Genomic DNA, 12,808 nt, shown 5'->3' on the forward strand with positions numbered 1-12,808 from the left:
TCACTGCTGCAAAACGTGGTTATTCAGGCTTCTGACTCGTAGTCACATTAATGTGAGTGATCAGTGTATTAGTCGAAGGACAAGAAATGGATCCAGTAGTTGAGATAGGAATGAGAAAGGACTGTAAGCTACCGCCGATGTTATTCAATCTGAACACTGGACAAGCAATACAAAAAGCCAAGGAGAAATGGGGAAAGGGAATTAAAGTTTCGGGAGGCTAATCGGTGACATTATAATTCTGTTGAAGACAGCAAAGTACTGGACAATATAATAAGGGGTAGGCAGGCACTGCCAAGTTTTTGAATTCCCTGAGGAATGTTCACAGTTATTTTTAAATATTTCTAAATTTTTGTAACAAGATCAAATATTATCGTGAAGACTCACTAACCTGTTGTTTGCGAGCGAATGTAGTGATGTGTGGAGCGAGTCGCGCGGCAAATGACAGACGCAGGTGTTGCACAGCCTGAAAACATCGCTGTTTGCTTGTCAAGGAGAAACGAAGGTGAAAAGAGTAGCGTTGTAAAAGACTGTTTTCAAAACAGACTATCAGCTGACACATTCTGAGCCAAGTAAATAAAATTAGTGCTGCACTAACGACATGTTCGGTCTTCACATGCTTAGCACTAAGTATCTACGGGCAAACGACTTATCTAGCGTAATCGTAATGAACTGCACACAGAAATCTTTCTCGTCAATCAGTCTATCCATTGAAGAAACCCATCTCAAAATCTCTACAGACTTTCTGAGATTAGCTTACGGATGTAGGTAGAGAAAGGTTGCGGGGGACTTTAATTTATTAGGGTTCAGACTGTTTACCCAAAATATTTACAATTGAAAGTTGAACATCTAACAGACAATTTAACATCAATAAACACTATCAAAATTACAGACCCACTTTCATTACAATAAATTTAAGCAGATAACTTTCATACTGCCCAATCACATTAATGTGACCACATGTCAAAATACTGACTATACTTATACCTTTTGTAGCACGGACCGCTGCATGGCGTGCAGGAAGTCACTTACATTCTACTGCCGTGGTCAGCTGCGCTAGGTATGTCGGTTGAGGATCCACGACGCAAACGGCCTAATTGAGATGGTCCCGCAGATTCTCGATTGGGCTTAAATCCGCGGCGTTTGGTAGCCAGGGAAGTGAGGATAACTGATCCTGGTGCTCTTCTAACCATGGACGTACACTGCTAGCTGTGTGACACATAGCATTATGCTCCCGGTAAATGCCATCGTGCCGAGGGAAAACAAACTTTAATGTTGACACTTTGCCAGGTTTTCAGAGATATGTTAAGATGGCTCTCTTATAAGTGTTTGTAGCTTTGTACGCTGTAAATATTCAAGTATTTATTACTTGACTAAACTAACTTTATGTTTTTAATACGTATTAACACTTTGCCGTCCGCACGTCACGTACAAATTTATTCGCTTGGCGCCGGCAGCGCTAGTTCGGATTACTTGGCTTGTCGCCGCCCGCTTGTCACACTTCCGTTGATGACAAGCTTCAAACACATTGACTTTTGCGAGCTGTAATTTTTCCGCAAAATCCTCTATTTTGCCGTATCGTTCCACAAACTCGAGTTGTCTTTTCAAGTAACTTCTCTGCGAGTTCTACACTGTTACAATAATTATCCATGTAGAGGTGATGCCACTTTCCATAAGAAGGTGTCAATAGTTCCAGCATTGTTTTTGCTAAATGTTGTCCAGCGCCGGAATATATCTTGAGTGAGGAAGTGTATCCCGTATTCGAATCACACAGCATCCGAATGAGTATCACATATTTGGTAATTTTCGACGGATTGTAAACTTTAAAATTTAACTGTCCACGCCGCGGTTTCATTCCTTCATCAATTGAGATGTTTTGACTTAGATTAAACGTTTCTTTAAACTTTTTGGAAAAATAATCAATTACCAATTGCACTCTGAAAAGCCGATCGGCATTATCCGGTTTATTTTTGTTGTCGAAAAAATGTAAAAATGATCATATTTGTCTGAATCGGTAGCGGGACATCGTTTTCCGAAATATAGGTGTGTCTATCAACGGACTCGTTGACCAGTAATCATCGATCCTTGCTGTTTTTACAATTCCCTTAAGGATAACAAGCCCAAACCATTTTCTAAGTTCGGGTCCCGTGACATCGACAAATTTGGCATTTTTTTTATACAGTTTCCTTCTATTGCAATTTTGACTGTAATCCTTGTTGGTTTCGTTGCTAATATATTCAAACAGATCGTTCCCGATATGTAATTCTACGATATTCACGACGCTCTGTGTATCTTTGTGAAATATGTGTGGACCCGTAGATCCTTCAAATTTATTATCGGTCCTCAGTAAATCATAGTCTGTCTTCTTCGTCTGATTCATCCGAATCAGTTGGCAACCGAAGCGTTCGCCGAATTCTTCTTGGACGTATTTCACTATCTTCCGACGATTGTGCTTCACTTTCAGTTTTTTGATATCCTATGTCTTCTTCCCAATCGGCCAAGTCGTCCGTAACGTCAGACAAGACGTCCGCGCATTCATCGTAAATAATCGTATCGTCTATTTCGTCTGCCATGATGAAAGCGCACAAGTAGTTACAAAAACAAAAAACTTGTTGACGTGTGTAACTTATTGCTACATAAACAAAACACCAACAGAATCAAAAAGATACTAAAGTGCTGTCACCGGCCACTGCGGGATACTATGCACACGACACCACTGTGGTGTCGCCGGTCAGCAAAGTGTTAATATCACTTATGCGTTACTCTTTGTCGAATCACTATAAGATGACTGATGCCCGCGCCCCCCTCCCCCACTTTTTTAGCCGATAGTACAACATTTTCCGTTAGACCACAGACCATGAAACGATATTGTAAACTGACCATCGTTTTATTGTATATTTTATCGCCATGTGACAGTTCCACTGGGTCACTTATTTTTGCTGTAGGAAACTATTTCTGTCCACTCTTTAAATACTGATAACATTACGTTTTACGCTGTTACATATATTTCTTACTCGATACATCGTCGGCCACATACCAAGCAGCTAGTAGAACTTTTTACGTAAGACGATCTTAGGCACATCATGCTAGATGATAAAGTGATTACTGCTTCAATGTATACTGTGTTTCTTACATGCCATTCCTTTGCCATAGCAAACTACCTTTGTCACTTTTTCTGAATATATCTTCATGTTTGTCATTTGTTTTTTTTATGTTCATATGTCATCTGGCAGTGTAATGTATTGCTATAACGATTAAGACGTAATATTTGTGTGTTGTCTGTTCTATTGAACATGTCCTATGCAGCAGACACCAAAAAATACAGTGTTCATTTTAACTGAAGACACTGAAATATTTAGGAAACTACACATTGGATCACAAAAGTTATAGTTCCAATTGGTTTGTCCCGGAGGGCACATCCGACGATACCACACTCGACCCGTCACCCCACCCGTGCAGAGGTGGGAACCCTCGCTTTTTATTGCAGATTACGACTCTACGGCAAAATCTAAGTACGATTTGTCTGAAACAATTTAGTTTCGCCACAAATGGCGCTGTAATCAGAAGAACAGAAATGAGTACACAATCGTAATTTCAAATATGCTGCTCAATGGTCCTTGAATATCCAATGGCACGTGGGACCGCATCTCCACTCTGCGAGTGTAGGACAGGCCAGCATTTCATAACTTCTAACTAGAAACGCCCTTCGCAGCGTTGTATTCCTCAGACATTCCGAACAGGGGACTACTCGACGCACCCCAGTGGCCGTATAATGAACTATGACGTATCAAAACTGCGACCGGAACTGACTTATCGTGCAGACGTAGAACAGATAGCGGCTCTAAACATTAAAATACTTGAGCAGTATTTATTGCCTGCACACCTACCTGTCATTTGGAGAACAGACGAGTAAGTGAGCGATGAGTGTTGCAAGCACAGAAGAAAAAACTAAAAAGACTCTGATTTACGGAGAATGCAGGAGAAATGTTGAGGCTGATGTTGCCTTGTATGCCAAGCCTTTTCTAGAGAAAGCTCGCTCTAGTTCGATTTTTTTACAAGGTTATGAACGCCTTTTATGTCTCATGGCAGCGTACAGACCGACGAAAGGAAACCAAGCAACGGTCTTATAGGAGAAGCTAGTGAAATAACTGTACTAGCGGCACTGCACCACAACCCACGGATAAGCGCCCTGGAACTACACCGCGATTCCGATATATCCGTATTGTCACGATACTGCATCGTCACAAGTTTCAGCCATACAACGTTTCACTGCTTCAAGAACTTCATGGCGCCGATTTCCATAATCGTGTAGTGTTTTGTGAATCGGCACGTCAACAAATGCAAACGACCCCCACGTTCTTCGCGGAGATACTATTCTTCGTTGAGTCTACATTTATAAACCATGGTAGCGTTAACCGGTAGATATGCATTACTGGAGTGTAGACAATCCCCACTGGTTACAGCAAGTTGACCATCAATGCCCTTGGTCGGTTAATGTATGGCTTGTCATCATGGGGAACGAACTCATTGGTCCGTATTTTATCCACGACACGTTGAATGGACGAAAATATCGAACGTTGTTGGAACAGGAACTACCGGCACTACTGCAGGATGTTGCCCTGGATGTTCGATAACGTATGTTGTTTCAGCACGACGGTTGCCCAGCGCATTACGCGATTGAAGCACCGGAGGTGTTAGATCGTGCTTACACTGGTCGGTGGAGCGGCAGAGGGCCTACTAATTGGTCCGCTAGGTCGGCGGATTTGGCGTCGCTGGATTTCTTTCAGTGGGGATATTTAAAAGATAAGGTGTACCACTAAGTTCCAACAGGCCTTGAAGACATGGTCGACTGCATCAGAAACTCATTTGTTGACACTCCTGCAGATGCTTATCTCCTGTGTACGGTCATTTGAAATGCGTATCACTAAGTGTGTTGGAGTTGGCGGTACTATGTTTGAACACTTACTCTGACTGGAAAAGTGGAGCAACGTTCGCCGTGAGCCACGGTCTGTGGCGCGTCCAGTAGTTTCCTGTTCGGAATGTCGGAGCTTGGTTGGTGGATTCGTGGGGAGGGGACCAAACAGCGAGGTCATCGGTCCCATCGGGTTGGGGAAGTAAGTCGGCCGTGCCCTTTCAAAGGAACCACCCCAGCATTTGCCTCAAGCGATTTAGAGATATAATAGAAAACCTAAATCAGAATGGCTAGAGGCGGGTTTGAACCGTCGTCCTCCCGAATTAGAGTCCAGTGTGCTAACCCTGCGCCACCTCGCTCGGTTATGTCGGAGGAATACGACGTTGCGAATGAGATTTGCAATTAGAAGTTATGAAATACTGGCCTGTCATACCCTCGTAGCATGGAGGTGGCGTTCCACGTGCCATTGGACATTCAAAGGCGACTGAGCAGCATGTCGTAACTTTACGATTTTGTACCCATTTCTATTGTTCCAGTTACAACGCTATCTATGGCGAAACGAATAAAATGATTCAGATGAAACGTATGCAGATTTTGCTGTAGAACTGTAATCTTCAATAAAAAAACGTGAGTTCCCATAGAATATTTCACGCATGGTGTGGGGTGGGGGGGTCGAATGTGATATCACTGGATGTCCTGTTCCGGGAGAAACAAATTAGGAATTACTACTTTTTGTGACCCGATGCGTAGTTTTCGAGATATTTCAATCCCTTCGGTAAAAAATGAATACCCTGTATATAGTATATCTGGAGGCATGACTGTCTCGACAACTTCGGTGCGGATGCAAAATAGGGCCGTGCCCCTTGCCGGAATACAGGGCTCGCTGCGAGCAAGTAGGTGAACGGACAGTGGAAGCTACAGGCGTGTGAAAAGTTGAGAGTTTGGGTCGGACGGTAAACGTGTCCGGATGTCCGAGGCAGTAAAGGCAACTGTTCGTTTTAAGCAAGAGATCCTGGTTCTAGTCCCACTGAAGCACAAATTTTCAACTCCCACCATGGAATTGTTTCGATGCCAGATTGCTATTGGAGTCGGTCCCTCTTTCAAAATGTATTAAGATTTTAGGGTGGTCCATCTGAAGTTTCGGATGAGATTATCTCCAAAACTATACGTCGGATAAAAATAGTGGATAAGACGAGTTCGTAAGCTCAAAGGGGGACATCAAATGATACTACACGTGACCACCAGCCCCCGCCCCCTTGTGCGGGGCGGGGGGGGGCAACTTATAAATCTTAAATTGAAACACCTATTTATCTTTGACGATTCGGATTCTCCATAAAAAAGTAATCAAGCTTTGTCTGAAACATTTTTTAAACCATTGACAGATGGCGCTGAAATCGAGAAAAATGTAAAATTGGGGAAGAACTCTGATTTACTTAGAATTATCCGAGAAGGACGCATCAAATCGATGAAAAATGTGCACCAATTCTTTCGTTACGCCAAATTAAGCTATTTTTGTACAAAATGTACTGTATCCTACTTTTAGCGTTACCCAGGAACAACGACATGGACGTAGTCGAATGATGTTCCCATGGGGTGCTCCATTAGTGTGAGTTCCCTTGCCTTTCACATGTTGGGATGCTTCATTAGTGTGAGGTCCCTTGCCTCTCACAATTTGGGGTGCTTAATTAATGAAATTATCCACGAAGAATTTGTTCAAAATTTTCCACATTTGTTTCAATGCATAAATTCAGTCGTCTGCGGGAATTGTCCACAGTTTTGAGCAGCACAACCCGTGGTATGGCTGCACACGCTCTTCGAATGCGTTGCTCCATATCGTTTCTGGTTGAGGCCTGTCTTTCATAAACAATATTTTTTAAATAACCCGACAAGAAACAACTGGGAGATGTTACGTCTGGTAAACGTGGAGGCCACGGCATTGGTCCATCGCATCCTACCCACCGACCAGGGTACCGTAAATTTAAAACGTTCCGCATTTTTTAGCGTAATGGGGAGCCGCTCCGTCCTGTTCGAACCACATTCGTTGCCTAGTTTCTGAATCAACATCTTCCATTAGCTCCAACAAATCGTCGTGGAGAAGTTGTAAATAAGATTCCCCAGTAACATTTCGGCAAAAAAGGTCCTATCAAGCAACCGCTTAAATTTCCACATCAGACCCATTAACGACCATTTGTGTTGATTGTCAACGGGTCTGTGCCAGCGTGGATTGACAGGGGACCAATAATGACAATCATGAAGATTTAATTCGCCATTGTTTTTGAATGTGGCTTCATCAGTGAACATAACGTATCTAAGAAAATCATTGTCGTCTCTTATCTCCAAGGTCGATTGACAGAAATGCACACGTATTTGCATATCTTTCGGCGTTAATGCCTGTGTCAGAGTGATATGATATGCATGACACTTATGTGGCTTCAAAATCCTCAAAACAGTTGATTTTGGTATTCCAGTTTGTCTCTGAATCGCACGACTACTGATTTCGGGATCCAGTTGAACACAGGCGACAACGGTAAGGGTACGAGCGTCATTTTCATTGTATTCGCGATGACGAGGTGGACGGTGTATGTATCCATTTCGAGCTCGCCGAGTGCAATTTCGAATAATGTTTTCACTTGGATGTCGTCTTTTTGGGAAACGATCAGCATAGAATTGCGCAGCTGCAGCATAGTTGTTATGGCACTCACCTAAAATTAACATCATATCAACAATCTCTGCAGGAGGATAGTGAGCCATGTTTCGCTAAAGAATAATTTACTTTCGTCAGCTGATGTTTACGGTTCACAATCTGGAAGTGAAGTGAAGTCTGATCGCATTTCACCGACCTTTATACTGAGCCATAATTCGCAGTTTGGCCCCAGTAACGCCACAGCCGGGTGAGTAATGCAACTGTGAAGTATTCCCTAACGAGATTTTAATACCATTCCGCCTCCCTCCATCAAAAACTGTGGCGGGTAGGATACATTTTGTAAAAAAATAGCTTAATTTGGCGTAAGAATTGGTGCACATTTTGTATTGATTCGATGCGTCCTTCTCGGATAATTCTAAATAAATCGGAGTTTTTCCCCAATTTTAATTTTTTCACGATTTCAGCGCCATGTGTCAATGGTTTAAAAAATGTTTCAGACAAAACTTGATTACCTTTTTATGGAGAATCCGAATCTTCAATGAAAAATAGGTGTTTCAATATAAGATTTATAAGTTGCCCCCCCGCCCCGCACAAGGGAGCGGGGGCTGGTGGTCACGGGTAGTATCATTTGATGTCCCCCTTTGAGCTTACAAACTTGTCTTACCACTATTTTTACCCGATGTATAGTTTTCGAGATAATCTTATGCGAAACTTCAGGTGGACCACCCTGTGTTTAGTCACCTGCTTCTGATATCTTATGCTTATATACCATCTGTCAAAGTTACATTTTTAATTATGCTACATTCAAAACGCAATACAGAATTCCTTTCTCCTTACCCTTAATTTCACTCCAGTCTGCAGACGCGTTTGCTGCTTACTTATGCTCTTCGTACTGTAATCGTTTGTTCCAGTTACCTCCTAATATCCTTTTAATAATACACATGTGGTACGTATATGTCTCTGACACAATTGTCCATCTGTGAACACACTGACTGAAATTGCTTTATCTTTGCTCTATATGATTTTCGCGTGGGTGGAAGTGACAGCTGGTGTTCAACAACGAAAGCGAGCGAATACAGTGAATTATAACGTGGCATTAGTTTCGAGGATTTATTACTGCTCTCGGTAAACATTTCGTTTTTAAGTTTGACGCTTGCACGTTTTGTGGTCGTTCCCGGAACTACTATGCCCGCTATTTAGTAATTGGATAATATTCAACATCCAGAAGGAGATTTTCACTCTGTAGCGGAGTGTGCGCTGGTATGAAACTTCCTGGCAGATTAAAACTGTGTGCCCGACCGAGACTCGAACTCGGGACCTTTGCCTTTCGCGGGCAAGTGCTCTACCATCTGAGCTACCGAAGCACGACTCACGCCCGGTACTCACAGCTTTACTTCTGGCAGTACCTCGTCTCTTGCCTTCCAAACTTTACAGAAGCTCTCCTGCGAAACTTGCAGAACTAGCACTTCTGAAAGAAAGGATATTGCGGAGACATGGCTTAGCCACAGCCTGGGGGATGTTTCCAGAATGAGATTTCCACTCTGCAGCGGAGTGTGCGCTGATATGAAACTTCCTGGCAGATTAAAACTGTGTGCCCGACCGAGACTCGAACTTGGGATCTTTGTCTTTCGCGGGCAAGTGCTCTACCATCTGAGCTACCCAAGCACGACTGACGCACTGTCCTCACAACTTTACTTCTGCCAGAACCTCGTCTCCTACCTTCCAGACTTTAAAGAAGCTCTCCCGCGAACCTTGCAGAACTAACACTTCTTTTCTGAAAGAAAGGATATTGCGGGGGCATGGCTTTGCCACAGCCTGGAGGATTTTACCAGAATGAGATTTCCACTCTGCAGCGGAGTGTGCGCTGATATGAAACTTCCTGTCAGATTAAAACTGTATGCCCGACCGGGACTCGAACTCGGGATCTTTGTCTTTCGCGGGCAAGTGCTCTACCATCTCCTGCTTCGCAGGAGAGCTTCGCAGGAGAGCTTCTGTAAAGTTTGGAAGGTAGGAGACGAGGTACTGGCAGAAGTAAAGCTGTGAGACCGGGCGTGAGTCGTGCTTCGGTAGCTCAGATGGTAGAGCACTTGCCCGCGAAAGACAAAGATCCCGAGTTCGAGGCTCGGTCGGGCACACAGTTTTAATCTGCCAGGAAGTTTAATATTCAACATGTTGGCACCTCTAAGTTCAGACTTTTTAAGCTATTCTTTTTGAAATATATTTTATATGCCAGCAAGTCGAATATAAATTTGCTGCACCTTCGTTCTATTTTGTTGTTGTTGTTGTTGTTGTTGTAGGAAGCACTTGAAAATGACGTGCATGGCCGAAATTGGCCAATTGTTCGAGTTTTAATAAAGTGAATAAGCAGTAGACGAGGTGGAAACTTCAAAATATCGTTAAAAATATAGTTATGTGGCCACCATAAAAAGAAAATAAAGAGTTGGATACGTACGGTGAGAGCGAAGAGACGACCAGATCCTCTTCCAGAGTTCCAGCAAGCCGGGACTGCGTCACTCCCGACTCGCGCTCCTGCAACAGAAATAATGCCATACAGCTCCACCTCTAAGCTCTCCGTGTTAAAGGATACGGCAAAGCGGAATAATAAATTACGATAACAGCCACGTGTGGACAGGTGCCAATCCTATAGCGATGGTGGTAGAAAGGCACAGGTTCGCTGTAGGATCTATATGTGGGTAGGATTGGTGGGTGATAGACTCATACATTCTTACATTTTACAGTACTCTTAATAGGATTTTTTATATATGGCAACGACGAGGGTCACCATTTTAACAGCTGCAATTGCTTACACATTTCCATGCAGCATGGTTCTCATATATATCTTAAGTAATACGCGAATTAGAAATTTTACTAACTGAAGTTCGACAATTTGACGGAGAAGATTAACCATCAAATCTACACTGGTGTCTAAAATTAAAGCAACAAACCGAAATTTTATAAGAGTGCTTTTATTTTGCCACAGAACAGTATAGTCAGGTGACAGTAAAGTAGAAACAACAGCAACAAAACGCAAACAACTGCAACACGCATAACGGCAGACAGAAATGCTTTTTGTTTTTTCCGAACTTAACGGATTTACACACACGTTCCTACAACAGGTTAATACGCCCAGCATGAGGTGTTACCACCTCTGGCAGCAATGCAGGCCTGACAAACGACGAGGCATACTGTGAATGAAGCCATCAATCTCATGCTGAGGCAGTAACGCCCATTCTTCCTGCAACGCTGTTCGCAAGTCTTGAAGAGTGGTTGGTGGATGCTGACGTGATGCAACACGTGTCCCTAGTGCATTCCAGACGTGCTCTATGAGGTTCAAATCGGGAAAGCGAGCAGGTCACGCCATACGTTCAATATCTTCCGTTTCTAAGTAAACATCAACCACGCTTGTTCTATGAGGTCGAGCATTATCGTTCAGCAATACTAAGTCTGGGCCCACAGAATTTCGCAACAACCGCACATGTGGTCCGAAGATCTCATCACGAAAACTGACAGCAATAATATCTTGGCGATTTAACCTTACAGTTTCATGAAGTGGTGTTCGAGTGGTCAACGTAATCCCTGCCCACACTATTAGGGATAATCCTCGATATCAGTCTCTCTCCACAATGTTTGGGTCCCGAAATCGTGTTCCACATTCCCTTCAGATGCGAATTCTTCCAGAACCAGTGTCCAGACCAAATCGGGACCCTTCTGTGAAAAGAAAATTGGTCCACTGTTCGAGCGTCCAGGTGGTATGTTGACGGCTCCACTCTAGACGTTCCCTTCTGTGAAGACGCGTCAGGGATACACATACAGCAGGTATCCAACAATAAAGGCCATTCTGCCGTAGCCTTCTGTACACCTACTGCCTCGCTACAACATGTCCACTGGATGCTGCGAGGTCAAATGCCAGTTGCCGTGCACTATTAAGGCAGTACCATCGTGCCCCTACAGCCAAATAACGGTTCTCTCTTGCTATGTTACACTTGGTCGGCCCCGCCCTGGTCTTCGGGACACAGTTTCGATCTCTACAAACTATCACCATATCCGAAAAACAACAGAATGACTCACGTTAAGCCATCGGGCCACATGAGTTTGCGACTGTCCCGCTTTCATTCTTCCCACGATCCTCCACCGCAGAGAGCCTGGTTGGTGTCTTCCCTTTGCCACTCTGCACCGTCTGTGACTGTGTATACAGGGACAGTGGATGTGGGACAACCCGGCAACACTAGCCCGTTTGATAGGTACCCTGACGTCATCATTGGCGTGGTTGTCCGTTGATCAGAGTGCCATCTTCCGAACAGGACACGATCGTACCGAAATCTGTTGACAGTCTGTATAATTATGTCGTGAATTAGACACAGGACGGGGAACTAGCGGTTTGCTGCTTTAATTTTGGACACTAGTGTATTTATTGATTTCAAGAGAGCGTTTGATTCAGTAAGCAGGAAACAGTAGATATATCGCTTACGTATTTTGAAGTTAAAACAAAATTAGCTGACATAATTAAATATCTACATCCACATACGAACTCTGCAAACCACTGTCAAACACAGGGTGTGTCATAATTAATGGCGTTAACGTATACAGTTGAAAGTACACGATACTAGAAACAAAAAAGTCTCGGTAAACATACGGTCGAAATGCATACCTTAAGAGCTACAAGCAATTTTTCATCTTCGATACTGTGAAACAAATCTCTTCTACTGCAAGTTCTTTGCTTTCCATATTTGGGAACTGGCAGTATGGACCAAAAAAAGAAAATAAGTACACTAGACATGTGTTCTAAAACGCATTCCTTAAGAGCTATGGGCACTTGTTCATCTTTACTACTTTGAAACACAACACTTCTAATGATCAAGTGCTCGTAACTTTTAAGGTATGTCTTTTAGAGCACATGTTTGCTGGCTATTTTTTTCTTATTCTGGTCCATACTACCACTTCCCAAAATATGGAAAGCAAAGAACTAGCAGTAGAAGAGATGGTTGGATGGTTGTTTTGGGGAAGGAGACCAGAGAGCGAGGTCATCGGTCTCATCGGATTAGGGAAGGACGGGGAAGGAAGTCGGCCGTGCCCTTTGAAAGGAACCATCCCGGCATTTGCCTGGAGCGATTTAGGGAAATCACGGAAAACCTAAATCAAGATGGCCGGACGCGGGATTGAACCGTCGTCCTCCCGAATGCGAGTCCAGTGTCTCACCACTGCGCCACCTCGCTCGGTAGTTGAAGAGACTTTTTTCATAGTACCGGAGATGAAAA

The 12,808-nt window shown here is 43.4% G+C and overlaps 1 long non-coding RNA gene across 1 annotated transcript in view; it reads right to left on the reverse strand.

The window, feature by feature from the left end:
- Positions 1 to 9,999: 9,999 nt before the first annotated feature.
- The window catches only part of LOC126161544 (uncharacterized), a 221,989-nt gene continuing 219,180 nt past the window's right edge, over positions 10,000 to 12,808 (reverse strand). Inside the window, exon 3 of the long non-coding RNA XR_007534930.1 lies at positions 10,000 to 10,082. This is a non-coding gene — a long non-coding RNA (uncharacterized LOC126161544). The remainder of the gene's footprint in view (positions 10,083 to 12,808) is intronic.

Source organism: Schistocerca cancellata, chromosome 2, assembly GCF_023864275.1.
Source record: "Schistocerca cancellata isolate TAMUIC-IGC-003103 chromosome 2, iqSchCanc2.1, whole genome shotgun sequence".
Classification (NCBI taxonomy): domain Eukaryota; kingdom Metazoa; phylum Arthropoda; class Insecta; order Orthoptera; family Acrididae; genus Schistocerca; species Schistocerca cancellata.